The sequence below is a fragment of the Narcine bancroftii genome, chromosome 9 (assembly GCF_036971445.1).
Source record: "Narcine bancroftii isolate sNarBan1 chromosome 9, sNarBan1.hap1, whole genome shotgun sequence".
NCBI lineage: Eukaryota > Metazoa > Chordata > Chondrichthyes > Torpediniformes > Narcinidae > Narcine > Narcine bancroftii.
The window spans coordinates 13,770,363-13,790,317 of record NC_091477.1 but is presented as its reverse complement, the minus strand read 5'-3'; the positions used below and the strand labels follow the sequence as shown (position 1 = coordinate 13,790,317).

At 38.8% G+C, this 19,955-nt stretch overlaps 2 long non-coding RNA genes across 6 annotated transcripts in view; one reads left to right on the top strand and one right to left on the bottom strand.

Moving 5' to 3' along the window:
• Positions 1 to 19,955, bottom strand: part of LOC138743217 (uncharacterized) — a 1,573,181-nt gene that overhangs the window by 1,098,096 nt on the left and 455,130 nt on the right. The gene's annotated exons all lie outside the window — the stretch shown is intronic.
• LOC138743218 (uncharacterized) overlaps positions 5,547 to 19,955 on the top strand; it is a 31,500-nt gene continuing 17,091 nt past the window's right edge. For 2 of the 3 annotated variants that reach the window (XR_011344730.1, XR_011344731.1), the window contains exons 1-3: positions 5,547 to 5,758; positions 7,476 to 7,518; positions 15,932 to 16,042. This is a non-coding gene — a long non-coding RNA (uncharacterized lncRNA). Of the gene's footprint in view, positions 5,759 to 7,475; positions 9,766 to 15,931; positions 16,043 to 19,955 lie in introns of all 3 variants that reach the window. The other variant, XR_011344732.1, reaches the window with a different exon arrangement.

The following is a 19,955-nucleotide window of genomic DNA, read 5'->3' as shown; positions in this document are numbered from 1 at the left end:
CAATAGTTTGCTGAGCAGAGAAAATTATGTAAGTTTTTCTTTTTGAACTTCCAACAAAGAGTATTCAAATTCTGACTCAAACAAACTCCATTGAAGTCTGATTTGTCTTCCTGCACAACCAACTATTATGATCAAACAATTAACCAGTGAATAATGCACAGTTGTTTACCAGGTTGTAGTTCCTAAAGCCTGTAGGGTGAAATTTTAACCTTGGCCCATAGTATACATTTGAGTGGTTATCTTGGTGTAACGAAAACTATAAATAAGATTATGAAACAATTCTATTGACCTAGTTTAAAAAAAGATAATTTTGACCTTTAGCCAGACCTATCACATTTGTCAGGTTTTGGGTAAACCCAATAAGGGTCCCCAGTGGCTCCTTTAAATCCCATTCCTGCATTTGGCAGATCCTTTCCTGAGTTAATGTGGATTGTGTCGGTGCTTTGCCCAAGGCAAAAGCTGGGAATTAGTATTGTTAACTGTTATGTGTACAGAATCCAGGTTTCTAGAAGCAGTACCACTTAGAAATATTAAATATTATTATAATTTGTATTCAATACATAATTGTATTGTTTAATTTTTGTATTATTGCAAATTTAAATAAAAATATATTAAAAAGGAAGTGAAATATTAAAGCTAAAATTGTGTCAAGAGCTCTTGTGAAATTTTTCACTTTAGTTGGTTTGCCGAAAGCGATACAATCAGACTAGGGAAGTAATGTTATGTCAGGACTGTTTCAGCAGATAGTTTATAAATTGGGAGCTAAACAAATCATGTCATATGCATATCATCCAAAATATCCAGGAGTTTTGGAGAGATTTCATTCAACCCTAAACACCATGATGGGGATCTATTGTGAGAATGAGAAGGACTGAGAAGAGGGTGTCCAGTTGCTTTTGTTTGTAGTGAGAGTCTGTACAAGAATCATTAGGTTTTAGTCCTTTTGAGTTGGTATTTGGACATCAACTTAGAGGAAGTTTAATGTTGTTGAAGGAACAATGGGTTCATAAGGATGTGCAGCTGCATTTGTTAAATTAAGTTTAATAGATTAAAGATCGTTACCAGTAAATCTGTAAAATAGCTGAAGAGAATTTGAAAATGGTTCAAGGTAAAATGAAAGTCTGGTATAATTTAAAAAAAAAAACTAGGGTGAGAATATTAAAACCAGGGATAAAGTGTTAATCCTCTTAGGGCAAAATTGACAGGACTGTATGAGACAGAGTCCAAGATAAATGAAATCAACTACATAGTTAAAACACATGATCAGAGATATAAAATGGAGAATTGTCATGTCAACATGTAATAAACATTTTTTTTGAGAACTTAGATGTTAGCAAGAAGCAACTTTCACCAGAGATATTGGATGTTGATAAAACTGAGGAGTTTAGGGATCATGAGATGATACAACCTGACTCTTGTGACAATCACTTCAAACAAAGCATTGTTCCAGTTACACCATCTAATTTGAGTACTTTGTAGAATTTGGATAACAAGTTGACTCATCTTACTCTCCAGGAAAAGGAACAAATGAAACAGCTACTTTTAAAATTTAAGAAACCATTTCCAGATATGCATCATAGAACTTCAATAGCTTTTCATAATGTTGATGTTAGAGATGCAAAATCTATCAAACAACATCCATTTGGGATAAATGTTGAAAAGTTTAAATTGGTAGATCAAGGAATTGAATATACATTAAGGAATTATATTATTAGACAAGTGATTCCCAAAGTGGACGCTGCCACTCTGCACAGTGGGGGGGGGGGTGGGATGGTTACACTGAAAGGGTTAGGAAGTGGGGGATTGGTGGGGGCACTGAAAGGAGAGTGGTGGCAGTGCCGAGAGGGGTTGATGGTGGCACTGAGAGGGGGCTGGTGGCAGCACTGAGAGGGTGGAAGTGATGCCATACAACATGGCGGGCCACCAAGACTAGCTCTCACGAGAAAGCCTTGTTGCAGTTTATTTTGCTCACTACTGCCACCTGAGTCTGGCCGTAAAATGACTGGCTTCTTCATTAAACTTTGCAGCAAACTGAATAATAACAAGATGGAAGGTTCAAGCACCTCCGTTTTCCCCACCGGCCCCTAACTACCTCCTCTTTCCTCATTGGCTGCTTGGATCTTTCACTGCCCACAGACTTTGAAAAGCATTTTTCTTTAGCAGTAGATATGAGTGATGAAACTGTAGGAACAGTGTTTTTAGTAAAGAATATTTGTATTTATATTGACATTGATTATAGTGTCTTACTGCTCTAAAAAATTCAATGAAAATCAAAAGAATTATTCTACAATAGAGAAGGGATTGATGGTGGATAAGATGGTGGCACTGTCAGAGCTGCTGCATTACTGTAGCAGCAGTGTTGCCACTGGTGAAAGTCTGTAGGGAGCAAGGCAGCGGAGATGCAGCACTCCTGCAGGGTCCAGTTGCCTTCATGTTAACTGTTAAAATAAACTAAACTGTTAAAATAAATTCATGTAATATGACACTGTTTATTACTATGATAAAAAAATTGAATCTTGAATTAATGTCACTTCTATTGGCTTTCCAGCATTTTGATTTTTACATTTGCAATGCTCAGGGACAAATTGTGGTCTATACTGATTATAATCATTTAGTGTTTTTTTCAGTAAAATGAAAAATATAAATAGACAATTTTTAAATTGAAGTTTAATTTTGCAAAAATATGATTTAATGATCTTTTATATTAAAGGCAAGGATAATGTCATTGCTGATTGCCTTTCAAGATATTAGATTCACAATGTTGCTGAAAAAATGTTATATTTGTCTGTATTATATTATATAACATTAAAATATGGTATCTAAAGGAAAAAAAAATAGATGGCAGTTAAAAATCTTGTTCTTAAAAGCTCAAAAATTTCTCAGTTGGAAGGACAAGAACAAAGAGAAAAATGCATATTTAAAGGCGATTTCACTGAGGGTGGAATTATTTAAGGTAAGTGATTAGCTGTCAACACTTCAAACCTTCACAGAATAAGTTTGGCTCTGAGAGGCTGCAACTGATTCTGTCTGCAATTCTTCAGAATACAAGTTGTCAAATTTCAGATTATATTCTGTGGGTGGTCAGGGAATCAGTGTGGGAGGTGGAAAGAATGGGATGGAATAGAAGAAGAAAGGTGCAAGTGTAAGGGTTGGTGTGAACATTGGCAGGTGTTGGAAAAAGTGGAATTTAATCAAAACACCTATTCCAATTTAGAATTGAGGAGGAGGAAGTATTTCAATATAAAAATAAATTGAGGATCTGGTGATTTATTCAAAGTAAATTGAAAAGCTCAGCCCAAAAGCATGTTAAATGTTGGCAGCAGGAATAAGTTCAGAAGGTGATCATGAACGGGCAATCTTCATCCATCAGACCTGTTTTACTAGTTTACGGATATGTTGCCAACAATCCTGCCATTTTTAGTTCATACTTAATTGATGTTAAAATGAGGAAACAGCTAAGAGTCAACTGCATTGTCAATGAGCAGTGAGACCATGTGAGTATGCCTGTAGGACATTCATGAACTCGATTTCTTTAGTGGAAAAACATTAGCAGTGATGTGAAACACGATGTCTGCAGACGGTGTGATTGTCATAAAACCACACCGTAAGTGTTGGAGAAACTTAGCCGGTCTCGCAGTGCCCATAGGAGGTAAAGATATTACCAATGTTTCGTACCTGAGCTCTTCTTCAGGTATCAGGACCTTGAAGAAAAGCTCAGGCCTGAAACGTTGGTAATAATTTTTTTTACCTCCTTTGGAATCTGCAAGACTGATTGAGTTCCCCCCGTATTAACTGCATTCTTTTACATTTCCAGTGATATTTAGCTATTTTAAACCAGCAGTCAAAGATAAGTTAAACTCCTGCAGGATTTTAGAAAGAGAGTTTAAAATGTATTCATGTTACAAGCCATACTGCCTCACGGAATGGCTGATGACGTTTTTGCGGGATATATGCAGTGTTTCACTCTGCTGTTTGATGGGTGACACGAAGGATGTATTATTACATTTTATTTTGCAACCTCTTCGGCTCGGTTCCCACTTATTGCCTCAGAATATGTGTATGAGGTAATCATAGAAACAGATTTGTCACTCTTGGACAACATGTGTATTTCAAACATCCACAATATTAAAGGGAATACTGAATGAGATAGAGTTTACCCATTGAATAAAACACTTTTTTTTTAAATGACCATCTGTTATTCTTATATTGATGATGCTTCAGGATAATGTTTTGTTAGAGTTATTATTAATTTCTATAATTATTAAATAACATTGAAGGTTTTAGCAACACACAAAACTTACATTAAAGATGTCACTGTATAACTGGGAGAAATCCCACTCAGTACATCTTCAGGCAATAACCTTGAGTCTGGCCACAAAACTGGGGCCTTGTCTTATCACCATTATTATTGCATCCTGTGGGGAACAGTAACAAGCATCTTGCCCATTGCACAAAGATAAAAGACAGGTTGCTTATTTGAGCAGCAGTGGTCTGGAGGTGAATTGTAGGGGTGGGCAAGGGAATAGCAGAGAAACCAATCACAAGTGGGGAAACCGCCTTCAGGAATGCTGCAGAGCCAAGGGGTGTAATCCTGATCCTCTGGGCTCAACTTCAATCTGAAAACAAGAAGTCAGCCTTGATAAGGATTATTATCCTGACCACATCCCTGCCTGAGAAACCTAGTGAGAGAAGGCTTAATGTCTGTTTCATTCCAAGCGAGACAATTTCCCTCAGGAGTCCTGGAACAGATATTAGGCCAATTATTGGTATATGTTTTAGATGACTGTCCTGGAAGCTTGGAAAATACTAAATTAAAACATGCCCAGCAAGGTCCATAATGGTGTTTGAATGTCAGTATTCATTTAGGTGTGCATCCAACTCATTTTACAGGGAGTCCTCATTCATCGGGCGCACTTCCCATGCAGTAAATTATAGAGGCCACAGCAGTATTTCAGTGATAATGCTCACCAGTGAATCCATAAGCTAATGTGAGGCAGGTGGGCACTTCTGTGTCAGTAGGATTCTAACTCAAAGAACAGCATGCATATATCAACCTGCTCCTCTCTCTACATCCACTGGGGCATGCTGAAGCAAGCAATCACTTTGATGAAAGCTTGTCTATTCTGTCAGTAAGACTACAATTTTGCTGACCTTCACATCTCCATAAATCCCAAACCGTTCGCAAATATTAGTCATTTCTGCTGAGCAATTGACTTATTAATACATCAAAATTTGCAGACAAGAAATTAATCTGAACTAATGACACATGGCTGTACAGATAGTTGGCTTGGAAATTAAACTTCTGCTGATATCATTATCACATCTTAAACACCAGCACAGCCATGACTGACAAAAAAAAACAAAGCTATGCCTTTCTCACAGAAAGCACAAAATATACAGATAATTCACAATGGAAATATTTTCAAAGCTGATCAGATATAATTAACAATGCTTTGTCTATCTCCTTTGACACTAAATTGCAGAAGCTGACAAATTGTAGCTCATATTCTGCTCTGAGGAAAAGCTGAGATGCAAGCCGGAACTAGTCAAGTTTATTGTCATAAAAACACACCAGATTGCTGGAGGAACTCAGCCGGTCTTTAAAGCAACCATAGGAAACAAAGATATGTTGCCGACTTTTCGGGCCTGAGCCCTTCTTTAAGCCAGAAGCAGAAAATCTCAGAAAGTCTAAGAATTCAGTCAATGCTGGCAAGGGGAGGAATCAAGATCAATAAAAATGGACACGATAAGGGGCAAGGTAAGAATTTATCATGTTTGTGCAAAAGATGGTGGAAGGGAGAGAAAGAGCTCGGGGAAGGCAACGGGGGGGTGGGGGGGGGCGGATTGGGGGTGGGAGAAAGAAGTGTGGTGGAGTGGATGTTAACAAAAGACAGAGATTGATATTAATGCCATCTAATTGCCCAGTCAGAAGATGAGGTGTTGTCCCTCCAATTTATGGGTGGTCTCAGTCTGGCTGTGTATGATACCATGGACAGACAAGTCAGCAAGGAGAATTGAAATGGGTGGGCACATGATTGCAGCGGACAGATATTTCTTTCCTCTAATTTGCATGTCATCTGATTGCATGTACAGGTACAACCTGACAAAATAGTGTTCTCCGGACCTTGGTGCAAGCAACCAGACATAACACACATACACATAAACAATGCATATGCAGATTCTACATACAAATAAATAAATAAATGTTGTTTCATGAATATGAGATGATTAGTATGAGCAGGTCCTTTCAACATTCTCACTGCCCATGAAAAGAAACCGTTCCTCAGGCTGGTCACATTGGCTCTGTATCCTGTTCTCAATGGGAGAAGCTGAAATAAGCTACATGTGGGATGGAATGGGTTCTCAGTGATTTCGCGGCACACCCTTTGAGACCACTATCCCAATCAATGGGTGGTGGGGAGGGGTGCGGAGTGAGGGAAACTCCAGAGATCCTCTCTGCCACTCTTAATCAATTTCCTTGACCTTCATCAATTTCTCTGTGGCAAGCGTATTACACTGTGATGCAGTTGCCCAGGATGCTCTCAATAGAGCTCATGGAGAAAGTTGACACAATAGTGGCTGGTATACTTGCCCACATCAGTGCCTTCATCAGGAGTATTGTTTTGAACCTGCATGTGATCAATTGCACAGAAATTGGTGCTGAGGGGAACTTCAAAATTTAAAGACTAGATTTATTGTCAGATGACATACATGACATCACATAAACCCTGAGATTACTTTTTCCTGTGGGCCAGGCAAGATTTTGACTTATTGGTAGTGCAACAAAAACTGTGCAAAATATTTAAAAGAGAGAAATATAAACCAAGAAATAAATGTAATCAAACCGTGCAATTCAAAACATAAAAAATATTCAGTAAAGCACGAGTTTCTAAATGAGTCTCTGATTAGATTTCTTGTTTAGGAGTCTGATGATTGAGGACTTCCTGAACCTATTTTATCACAGAACATATGATGAATCATTGGTACGGGAACTGCTGTGTCCACCAAACGAATCACACCTTGGTACGGGAACTGCTCCGACCAAGACCACAAGGTATTGCAGAGAGTTGTGAACATAGATCAGATATCCATGCAAAGCAACCTCCTCATCTCCTTCCTTCTATCAAGAAGGCTCAAGAGTGCCAATGCATGCAGCAACAGGATTAAACAATAATTACTTTAAGGCAGGCATTGGGCTTCTGATGAACACCAAAACAGTGAAATCATGCTGCCCTTGGTTGGTAAAAATTAATCTCTTTTATTGCAACTCTGCACTCTTTAAATTGTCCTCTTCTACTTTATAAGGCTGAATGAATGTCAGAGCAAACGTGTTAATCTGTTTGCAGAAAATCCTTTTCACTGTGCAAGGCATAATGTGACAAATAAACACAAACTTATTTGAACATTTGTTTTTTTTTACCTTGAACAATGTTTTTTGTACTTTCCTCTATACCCTGCACAATTTGATCAAGCAGAGGCTGATTGGAAAGAATGTCAAAGATCACGGGGAGAAGACAGGTGAGAGGAACAATGCAAAGTATCCACAGTTCAAATGGTGGAGGACACTAAATGGGCCAAATGGCCTGATTCTGCTCCTACATCTAAGGGCCTCACATTGTTGTATATTTATTTGTTTATTTGTAATTATTGCAACTCTTGCTGTATGAATGGACTTTCCTGGATAGCATACAAAGTATTTTACTCTATCTGGTACAAATGACAGTAAACAATTCAATTTAAAATTTCAGTGACAAACTCATTGCTTGTTCAAACCAATGACATCCTTGATGAATATTGTCATATAATTGTTGTCAATATATGTGCATTCAATAAAATAACCACATTTACAAATAGGAGAAAATAACAATTTGATAAGAAAAATAACACTATAAAAGCATGTTTATCCCTGAAATTCCCTCCATAAATCTCTCACTGGCCTTGAAACCTATCTCACTAACCAAGCTTTTTGTCGCCTGCAGTAATACAATCCTCGTGTGGTTCAGTTAAAATTTTGCTTGCAAATGCACCTTGAAAATGCTGTATGAAGACAATTTGTTGTTGCCACTTTGCAACGGCAGAAAAAAAAATCAAACTTAAAAGATACTGGATGGTGCAATATTTAAAATAATCATCTGAAACACAGCCTTGACTTCAGGGCAGAATTTATCATTTCAATGTTCATTCATGGCTGCAAAGGGGTACTCAGCAAAATACATTCCAGCTTTATTAAATCATCCACGGCGGCCACACAAATCACTCATAATTCCTAATTGCACTCCAAGGTACCATGTGCATATTTGGTAGTTATTGGGTACTATGGAAATTTGGCAAGTCTCCATCATACGGAGATGATTAAAATGCATGACTCTCAGTCATTTCAAATATATTGGATAATGAATCCTGTTAAACTGCAAACCTATGGCAGAATTGTTTAACTGCAGTATATGAGGATATTTTTAATCATCCCAGACCATGGCGTCCTCATGTAGGATAGCCTAAAGGTAAACTTATAGGTTGAGGTGATGAAGAAGGCAAATGTAATGCTGGCATTTACTTCAAGAGAAATAGAATATAGGAGCAGGATATGATGTTGAGGCTTTATTTACAGCACCAGTGAGACCTCACTTGGAATATTATCAACAGTTTTGGCCTTCTCTTTTAAGAAAGGATATGCTGATATAAGAGAGGGTTCAGAGGGGGTTCACAAGGATGATTTCTGAAATCAAAGGTTTGTCATATGAGGATCATTTGACGGTTCTTGGTCTGTACTTATTAGAATTTAGGTGAACAAGGGGCAATCTTATTGAAATATTTTGAATATTGAAAAGCATAGACAGTGTAGATGTAGATGTAGAAAGGTGGGAGGGTCTAGGAGAAGAGGCCACAACTTTAGGATTAAAGATAAAGGGTAAAAGTTTCATTATTGACATGTAATACTACATTTGGAATGTAACAAACATGAAATTATTTAACTCTTGTCTACTGTAAGGTCGGGCAGTAGGACTGAGTGAGAAAATGGATCAGCTCATGATTGAATGTTAGGGCAGACCCAATGTATTGATAGGCTAGTTCTGCTCCTCTATCCTTATGATCTTGTGGTTTTATGGTCACATAGGAGCACTGTCCAAAACAGCATTTGTCACCCATCCTAACTCTCTCTGAAGAGGGTCGTATATCTTCCTCACGAACAGGTATCTCGGTTGTGTGTAGCTGAAAACCTTGCCAGCCATTATTGAGCCAGACTAGAAATAACCCCATTAATATAGGATTAGTGCAACATATTGGTCAACCTGGGTAAGGATGGCATGTAAAAGGTCATTAACAAAACAACGTGACATGCATACTGATATGAGCTACCAGTATGCAAAATAAATTCAAAATGTTAATGTTCCAAGCTGAGATCTGAGCTCTCGATTATGCTTTAAATAACCAATCTACAGTAAAAATTATGGTATAGGAAATTCATGCAACCCACAAAAATTGAGGAAAATAAATTTTTAAAAAATTAAATAAATAAGAATAAAAAATCAATAAAATACGTAAGTTTAAAATTGAAAAAGTAAATTTCTCTGAAGTATCACATAAACTTTTGGTGAAGGTGGGAGTGGATATTCAACCAGCGGAGTTCATTGGTGATGCTTTGCTTGTAGCGACTGTGTGAATAAAGTTGTGTGAAACTGCAATGGGGTTGCCCAGGATGAAGAGCTGGTTGATGCCATTTGCCATTGGGGTGACTCTCTTAATGTGTCTCTATATTCCTGCTTAGTAAGTGTCACCCCGATCAGAGGTTTTATCTGTAAACGGGGTAGAGGAGAGGGTTTAATTATCTATAATGTTATTGTTAATCTTTTGGGCAGCTCCGTGGAGGGGAAAGAACCTGCAGATGCAGCGACAGTTAAATGTTTTCAAAGAAGGTGACTGAAAATTAAGTAACATGCTTTAAGGTTTCTATATTCATGCAAGTGAAGTTTGTCCAGTGTAAGTACAGTGTAGTATTTTTGTCTTTTAAAATGTTCATTATTAATGCAGGTGTCTTATTATAAAGCATAAGTCTCAAGTAACTGACATCTACCAGTCGCTGTAAGTGCTGGATATCAGGGGCTTTATTGCATTTCTAATCATACTGAATTGAATTCAGAAACTAGATATCCAAATGTAACAATTCATTCTGTAAGTCAGATGGGCATTTCCAGTGCTAGATGCTCAGAAGGTGACTCAGATTGAAAATGTTGCCATGCAAGGACAGTGTGATCTGTTGAAAAATATCAAACATATTGAATTTTATTGTGACTGCTTGCAGTATTTTGGGCTGTTCCACATTGGAACAAATTAATCTCTTCCTATTCAATCCATCGAACCCATCTCCTCCGATGGGTCAGGATGGCTATATTCACACTGTACAATGTAAGAGTTGAAGAAGAAGGTGTTATCCTGTTGTGCCCAGGTACCATCTGTCTTCTGCCCATCAAACATCTAATTTATGCTATGTCAATTATGAGTTTAATGTGCCTTCCACATCAACATGCAAGGAAAATGCCTTTGATTCAGAGTGCTTTGTCATCAATAATGTTTGTCCAACAGCTGTTGCTTCCATTCAAATCCTTTAATTCTGAATTACGTTCTAGTCAAAAATAATTTCAATAACTACAGTGATTGACTGTAATGTTTAGTATTCATGTTGGGCTTGATTAAAAAATGAAATATTTGGGGAAACCCAGATATATTACAATCTGGGTTTGGTTTTTTTTTGCAGGAAGAGTGACTAATCGTGCCTGTTTTAACAGAGTGGGATGTACAGCAAAGATAGATTGTGGCCACAAATCCAGAAATTGACATCCTTGAATGCATTTGCAGAATCAGGTCTCTGCAAGTGTAAAAGTTATGAGAAGAGAGATAGAGAGGAAAGTGTGTTTGCTGGGTTAACCACTAACTAAGTACTTTCATCTCTGGCCCATGTGAGTCTGGGGACATAATGTTCATGATTCTGTTGTGATATAACAGCACTGTGACTGGTTCTGTCTGAAAATCTTCAGAACTAAAACACGAAAGTCTGTAGACTCTGTGGTTGAAGTAAAAACAATCCTGGAGAAATTTAGCAGTACTTTATATAGCAAAGATAAAGATACATAAACAACATTTCAGGCTTGAGCCCTTCAACAAGACATAGAAAAATATCGGCACATATCCAAACAAAATGGTAGCCCAGGGTTCACCTCATTGCATGATGTGTGGAGATAAACAAAAGGTTATCTTAATGCCAGCTGTAACATTCAGGTCATTGTAATCTCTCAGACATTTCATCAACAAATACAACATCGCTAGTTAGGACCTATACATCAGGTGTCATTCAAATGGAAAACCAATGGGAAAGTAGCCTGGAAAGGGAAGATTTCTGGGCATCATGGATGCAGTTGTTGAGTTTATACATGGCTGAAGATATGAGAATTAAGTTGTAAAGTGGATAATCCACGGAATCAGGCATTATGCTATCTAATGTTGCTGGAAGTGCAAGTGCCTTCATCACTCCATCTACTTCCAGATCTGTATTATTTGTTGCTGCAATAGTATGATCCTACAGAGACTGGAACTATCCAAATGAAATGATTGAGTGTTCAACATGCTGTTCAAGCTGATTGAAGCATTTGGTCCATTCACTTATTTGAGTTTCTCATTACAGTTACGTAATTATGAGGAAGTTTATCTCCATTGTTTTATAGTGTAAGTGTAAAACAGCCATTCTCAATCTTTCTTTGGGCAATGCTCCCATAGGACTCTTCTCAAAGTTTATGGGCCCACTTTTCTGTGGAGCAGTCAAGTTTAGTTGCTTTTTTTCCCTATTTCTCTCCTATCTCCTCAACACATTGGGGCTCCCCCTGTTTAAAGAATTCATTCTGTGGCTATCCCTTAAATGTGCCATGACACCCAGGGGGCTGCATAGCCCCTGTTGAGAATAGCTGGTGAAAAGGAGAATTGCAGGTTGGAAAGCCATCCTCATGAAACACTCTTCTCAGCCATGAACTCCCTTAACAACCTGAAATGAGGAAGTAAAAAATTTCTCCCCTTGTATTCCCCATGTAGTGGCCGGGGACATAAATGGTAGATCAACCATATGAAGTCAGGCATTACAAAGATTGAATACAATGTAAGGTGACCTGTTGCCTTTGGGATCGAGCCGCCAGTGCAGACAGATGGCATCACGCTATGACATCTCGTGAAACCTATTTTGAACTGAATTTTCAGTCATGCAGCTTTGAGCCTTTAGATATTTTATGGCTTTATCACTCATACACCTCATTTCCCATGCAAACAATTTTGCCCTCACCCCCATTTCAATCTCAGCCTTTCTAATTCAATCCTGGAAGGATGACCTGCAATTAGTCAATTGAACAGGAATAGAAAGTTCACACACACTGTGATTTCCCATTAATTTTTCATTTGAAGGCCGAGCCAAAAAAAAATTGAGCTAACAGTACCTCTGCACTTCAGCAGAATTGAATTTGTCACACTCCCAACAAGATCTTCACTAAATCACACAAAACTAAAATACTCTGTCATGTGTTGGGCATCTGCTCCACACACAGCAGTGCACTGATGACTCCAGCTAAAGGCAATTCCTTTCCCTTGCTTCTCACTGTTTGACAGACAAACACCACTCTCCACTGCAGGTGTTCCTCTGTCAAACAAGATCAGTAGGCTTAGCTAAGTAGTACTTTCAAGAAGAAGAACAGCAACTGCTTGTATTCATACAGTGGCCTATAATGTCGGAAAACATCTAAGCAGTTCACAGGAGAGATTTCAAAATTTAACACAAAGCAACAGAAGGAAATATTCAAGCAGATGAACAACAGTGTGATCAAATTGGAAGGTTGTAAGGATAAAGGTAAGCTTGATGCAGATGGGAAGAAAAGGTTTTGGGAGGAATTGCAAAACTTTGTGAGTTCACAAACACAAGATCCTTCCTCATTCTGACACATTAATTAATTACACTCTTCACAACTCAACTTGCAACGTATTCATAAGATTATTTCTCAACTGGCAAAGGATGTCAATTTTCTCAATTCCGTCCTGGATTTTCTTCTCACCTCCTTCTGTATCCCAAGCCTCGGTCAAATGTCATATACAGTCACGCTGATCGTTATCTTCTGCGGCATCTCACAGTTCATTCTTCCGTTCAATTTGTTTTAAATTCTTTTTGATTGATTCTCAGTTTTGAGCCATTAGAGGCTCCTAATCATGAAAAAAATGTCTGAAACAGCACAAATCTAAGATTTATACTCCAAAGTTCAATCAAAAAAGTAACACAAATCAATCTTTGAACATAGTTAGTCCAATTAACATCTGTTGGTGGAATTGCAGTTTTCCATGCTCTTTCTTATCACAAATTGCTGTCAACAAATGTTAGCAATTCTAGTACCCTGTATCATTTTTTTTAACAACATAATAGATGTCCTCTGTTCTGCAATATAGCACCTCTGATTTTGCTTCAGGGGACCAAACAACTTCACTGCCATGTCTGATTATTTGTTCGTTGCTGCCGTTAATCTCCTTGGTAACCTCTTGCACTCCAACAGTTCCAGAGAACATAATGACCCAAGAAATTTGTCTGTTCTAATCTGTGCATAATCCAATTATTGTCATTTTGTGGAGATTGACACTTGCTTGCCTCGTAGCAACCAGTTACATTATATCACCTGTGTCTTCTGTCAATCAACCAATGCGGAGGAATGATGCTGAGGGAGAAATGTAATGAAGTGACAAAAAAAATTAATGAGGGAAAATTACAACAGGGATAGAAGATCACTAAATCAATGAAACATGGCTTCATTCAGTTCAAGGTGAAGTAGGTCTTGTCTGTAACATGCCAATGCCATTTTAACATCCAGAATTCCAGATCACAAGATAAAGGAGAACTAAGCCAATCGGCCCATCGAGTCTATCATTTTAACATAAGTTGTTCCATCCTCCCACTCTGCCTCACTTCCTGGCTTTCTCCCCCGAACCTTTGATACCCTGACTAATCAGATATCTGTCAATCTCTGCCTGGAGTACGAAGTATCTTTTGTTCTAATTCTATGCAGATATTCACCCTCAGTTCTTATTGCTAAACACAGCAAGGGCTACCCACTTTACTCCATTTATAGAGTGAATTCCAGAAGAAGATGACATGCAATTACTTCCATATTGTAGGTTATTTGGAAATAAATAAGGAGAAATGCTTATCCTGATCTAGCTCCATTCAGGATTATGGTGCTTTCTGATGGGAAAAATGAGCTGAAAAAGCAGCCACACCAATCGCAAAAAGGCCAAACTTTTTAATCACTGACTTGCCATCAATATTTTTATGATTAGATTTTGATTATTATTGACAATTTAATAACATCTTAAATTACCTCTCAACACTTGACGCTGAGTGCTTCAAATGCTTGTTCACTATTGGCTGAATAATCTTCATGCATTCTTTCACTGCCAACTTAAATTCTATGTCAAAGTATAATTATGCAATGAAGGAAATGATATTTTCAAGCACCTACATCAGAAATCTTATCCGTCTCTGTCAACCAATCGACTGACAAAAAGAATGAACTTTGACCAATCATAAATATAACCCATTCTTCCTTTGAATTTAAGTTTAAAATTGTATGAAGATCAGAGTCATTAAAAGATAGCAGGTTTACAATGAAAAGAATATCAGTGATCGTTGATAAATGTATTATCACAGAATGTTGTCCCTAGCAACAATCTCGACAGCAAGAAGGAGGTGTGTCAGCAAGGGACAGGTAAGAATAAGGATAGAAAAGCACTCTTGCTCTTTCAAACACTAAATTGACCCCTGTGCTTCTATTAAAATATATATTCCAGAAAATAATACCTGTAATAGTGTCCTTAATTAACGTATTGTTCCCTTTCATGCGATGAAAAAAATAATTTTTATGATTCATTCATAGTACATAGACATTTCTGATAATGCGAACAGTCTTCATACTGACGCACAATGGAGCACAGTTAAGTGACAATCCGATTGGCATTGGCTTGTTTTTACAGAGTGTACAGAATTTGTCAAGACAAAGCAGACTTCCATTCCAAAAGATATGAATAGACCAGGGTTGGGATGCTTGAGGAAGGGGGGAGAGAAGCAGCTGTGCTCGGGGTGAACAACCATACAGTAGTTGTCCACTCACCAATATTGATTCTAACTTTGAATTTCACAGTGACTACGGTGGGACTCGAGCTCATATTCTCAGCATGACAGTACCATTGTATCAGCATGAATAAAAACAATAACTTGAGTGCCAAGCCAATCCTTGTGTGGAAAATTGTGAATGGTTCCACTCCTAATATTCTCTAGAGAGTGGCATGTTTAGTGTAACAGTTAACGCAACACCATTACAGCGCCAGCGACCTGGGTTTGAATCCGGCTCTGTCTGTGAGGAGTTTGTAGTTTCTCCTAGTGTCCGTGTGGGTTTACTCTGGGACTCCGGTTTCCTCTCATCCTTCAGAACATTCGAGGTTTGTTGGGTAATTGGGTATATTTGGGCAGCATGGCTGAAAGGTCCTGTTACCATGCTGTAGGTCTAAACTTTAAAAAAAATGAGCAACATTGCTCTCTCCTCTCATAAGAATGACTACTGAATGAGTTAGCAATTGTCCCTCGCTACCATCTTTGCTTCAAGGAAAATATCCTCACTATCTTTTGTTTAATCATAAGACTGAAAGCTGCAGAACCATTTTATCAGAACACCCAGCCAAGTAGAAATCTTGGTGCATCTGTACATTGTTCTTCCATATATGACAATAATCTCTAAGTGTTGTCTTGAATAGTGGATGTTTTACTTCAGCTGTGGGTAATTCAGTGTTTGATAAAGTTTCAACACAATATTCCTCTCCCCTATCCAATTTTTTTCTATTCTTTCTAATGCTCAATATCAACAAGACGGCTGAGAGTGATATAAACAGGCACTGAGCCTCTCCAAGTTCAAGTACCTGACACAACCCACACATGCAAGAATAATTCTATTCTCCGGTGGATTAGAAAATCGATCAGGTAAGAAGTGCTTGCAGAGCAGATTATTGGATAGAAGATTAACTTTCTGCATATATTGTTTGTGTTTAAATAGGTTCAATAACCTTAAGGTATGAATACTGTTCTTACCTTCTACTTTAAATTCAACACTCAGCAACCAATCCCCCTTGTTTTTCTTCATTATGCAATAATTACTCCAGCACATTTCAAATCATGCCTTGTCCACATGTTCACCTTTCCTTCATTGTAATCCCTAAACTACTCTTGCCATAAAATATTCCAGGACCACTGAATCATCACTTTTTTAAATTAACTGCAACTGTAATTATTTATTTATCTATCGGCTGCATCACAATGTGGTACGGTTGCTGTGGAGCATTGGATGAGAGGTCAATCCACAGGGACGTAAGAGTGGCAGAGAGGATCTCTGGGGCCTCCTTCACCCCCCCCAACCCCCCCCACCCCACCACCATCATCGACGTGATCTACCAAGATCGTTGTCTGAACAGGACACGCAAAATCATTATGGACTCCTACCACCCTGCACACAGTATTTTTCAGCTGCTTCCATGAGTTAATCGAGCCAGAACCACCAGGCTGAGAAACAGCTTCTTCCCATAGGCAGTGAGAATGACTGAATGAACTGCAAACTTCAAAGAGTATTAAATGATATTTATTTTTTTTCTATATGTATATATGTACTGCATTTGAATCGTTTGTATGCAAAGTCCTCCTCAGCGACAAGATCTCCATCCTCAACCGATGGTCAGAACACTTCCAATCTCTTTTCAGTGCCAACTGCTCAGTCCAAGATTCCACCCTGTTCCAGCTCCCTCAACAGCCCCTAAGGCTAGAGCTGGATGAGGTTCCCACCCTGGATGAGACATATAAGGCAATCGAACAACTGAAAAGTGGCAAAGCAGCAGGTATGGATGGAATCCCCCCAGAAGTCTGGAAGGCTGGCGGCAAAACTCTGCATGCCAAACTGCATGAGTTTTTCAAGCTTTGTTGGGACCAAGGTAAACTGCCTCAGGATCTTCGTGATGCCACCATCATCACCCTGTACAAAAACAAAGGCGAGAAATCAGACTGCTCAAACTACAGGGGAATCACGTTGCTCTCCATTGCAGGCAAAATCTTCGCTAGGATTCTACTAAATAGAATAATACCTAGTGTCGCCGAGAATATTCTCCCAGAATCACAGTGCGGCTTTCGCGCAAACAGAGGAACCACTGACATGGTCTTTGCCCTCAGACAGCTCCAAGAAAAGTGCAGAGAACAAAACAAAGGACTCTACATCACCTTTGTTGACCTCACCAAAGCCTTCGACACCGTGAGCAGGAAAGGGCTTTGGCAAATACTAGAGCGCATCGGATGTCCCCCAAAGTTCCTCAACATGATTATCCAACTGCACGAAAACCAACAAGGTCGGGTCAGATACAGCAATGAGCTCTCTGAACCCTTCTCCATTAACAATGGCGTGAAGCAAGGCTGTGTTCTCGCACCAACCCTCTTTTCAATCTTCTTCAGCATGATGCTGAACCAAGCCATGAAAGACCCCAACAATGAAGACGCTGTTTACATCCGGTACCGCACGGATGGCAGTCTCTTCAATCTGAGGCGCCTGCAAGCTCACACCAAGACACAAGAGAAACTTGTCCGTGAACTACTCTTTGCAGATGATGCCGCTTTAGTTGCCCATTCAGAGCCAGCTCTTCAGCGCTTGACGTCCTGCTTTGCGGAAACTGCCAAAATGTTTGGCCTGGAAGTCAGCCTGAAGAAAACTGAGGTCCTCCATCAGCCAGCTCCCCACCATGTCTACCAGCCCCCCCACATCTCCATCGGGCACACAAAACTCAAAACGGTCAACCAGTTTACCTATCTCGGCTGCACCATTTCATCAGATGCAAGGATCGACAATGAGATAGACAACAGACTCGCCAAGGCAAATAGCGCCTTTGGAAGACTACACAAAAGAGTCTGGAAAAACAACCAACTGAAAAACCTCACAAAGATAAGCGTATACAGAGCCATTGTCATACCCACACTCCTGTTCGGCTCCGAATCATGGGTCCTCTACCGGCACCACCTACGGCTCCTAGAACGCTTCCACCAGCGTTGTCTCCGCTCCATCCTCAACATCCATTGGAGCGCTTACACCCCTAACGTCGAAGTACTCGAGATGGCAGAGGTCGACAGCATCGAGTCCACGCTGCTGAAGATCCAGCTGCGCTGGATGGGTCACGTCTCCAGAATGGAGGACCATCGCCTTCCCAAGATCATGTTATATGGCGAGCTCTCCACTGGCCACCGTGACAGAGGTGCACCAAAGAAAAGGTACAAGGACTGCCTAAAGAAATCTCTTGGTGCCTGCCACATTGACCACCGCCAGTGGGCTGATAACGCCTCAAACCGTGCATCTTGGCGCCTCACAGTTTGGCGGGCAGCAACCTCCTTTGAAGAAGACCGCAGAGCCCACCTCACTGACAAAAGGCAAAGGAGGAAAAACCCAACACCCAACCCCAACCAACCAATTTTCCCTTGCAACCGCTGCAATCGTGTCTGCCTGTCCCGCATCGGACTTGTCAGCCACAAACGAGCCTGCAGCTGACGTGGACTTTTTACCCCCTCCATAAATCTTCGTCCGCGAAGCCAAGCCAAAGATGTTATGTCTGGATGGACTAGAGAACACAGTTTTGCCAAGTTGTACTTATACAATCAGATGATAATAAAATTGAACTTGAACTTCTGTTTTATGGCAGGGAACACAATGTGACAAAATATATTCTCTTTTTTATAAATTTTATTTAATTGCTTACATCATTACAGGAAATAATGAATAAAACATTAATCAAATATCCATAGCAAATGATTAAAAAAAAGTACTTTTATATATTTTCTCTCCATTCCCCCACCCACCCAAAAGTAAGAAAAGGAAATAAAAGAAAGGAAAGACCTACCATTTAATATACAATGATGTTAGCATAGACAATCATTAATTGATATTAAAAATTACTAAATAAGAGGAATGGATAAGATAGGTGGATGGAAAATTATCCATAAAATCCATATATGGTTTCCAATTACTAAAAAATTTTCAACTCGATTCCTTAAACTATACATAATTTTTTTCCCAAAGGTATACAATTTTGCATCTTATTATACCATCTACCTAATAACACTTCTCTCTCATCTTTCCACGATATCTCTATACATTTCTTTGCAGTTGCTATTGCAAGACTTAAACATTTTCTTGGTATTTGTCCAATTTCAATTTTATATCATTTTCATAAATATATCTAAGTAAAAATATTCTTGGACCCTTTGGAATCTTTATCTTCATAATTTGTCCTAATAATAAACTCAGTTCATTCCAAAACATTTCCACTCTGTCACAAGACCGCAATGAATGCAAAAAAGTCCCTGTTTCGTTCGCACTTCGAAAACACTTATTTGAGTAATTAGGATTAAGCCCATTTAACTTCTGTGGAGTTTAATACAATCGATGAAGAAAGTTATATTGAACCATTTGATATCTAACATTTGCTGTATTTGTAACACTTTCAGAACATAATTTTGACCAAATCTCCTCCTGAATTTGTATATTTAAATCTTTCTCTCATCAGATTTTTGATTCATATAAATCCTTTTTTCTTTGCAGTATCTTCTAATTTTATATATATATATATTAGTAATAAATTTCTTAACATCAAAAGTATCTGTAACAAAACACATTCTCCCATGTAACTCCAATTCAAAGTCAATGTTCATCACCTTCAAAATGAAGGACCGGCAGATCTCGAAGTCGATTTAGCCAGTCTGTTCATGAGGGAGTCTCACCGATTAAGAAAGTGTGTTACTTTTGCTCAGACTATTGGACACAGCAGCATTGAGGGAGGGAGGTCACATTCTTCTTCCTGCCTGTCTTAAGAAC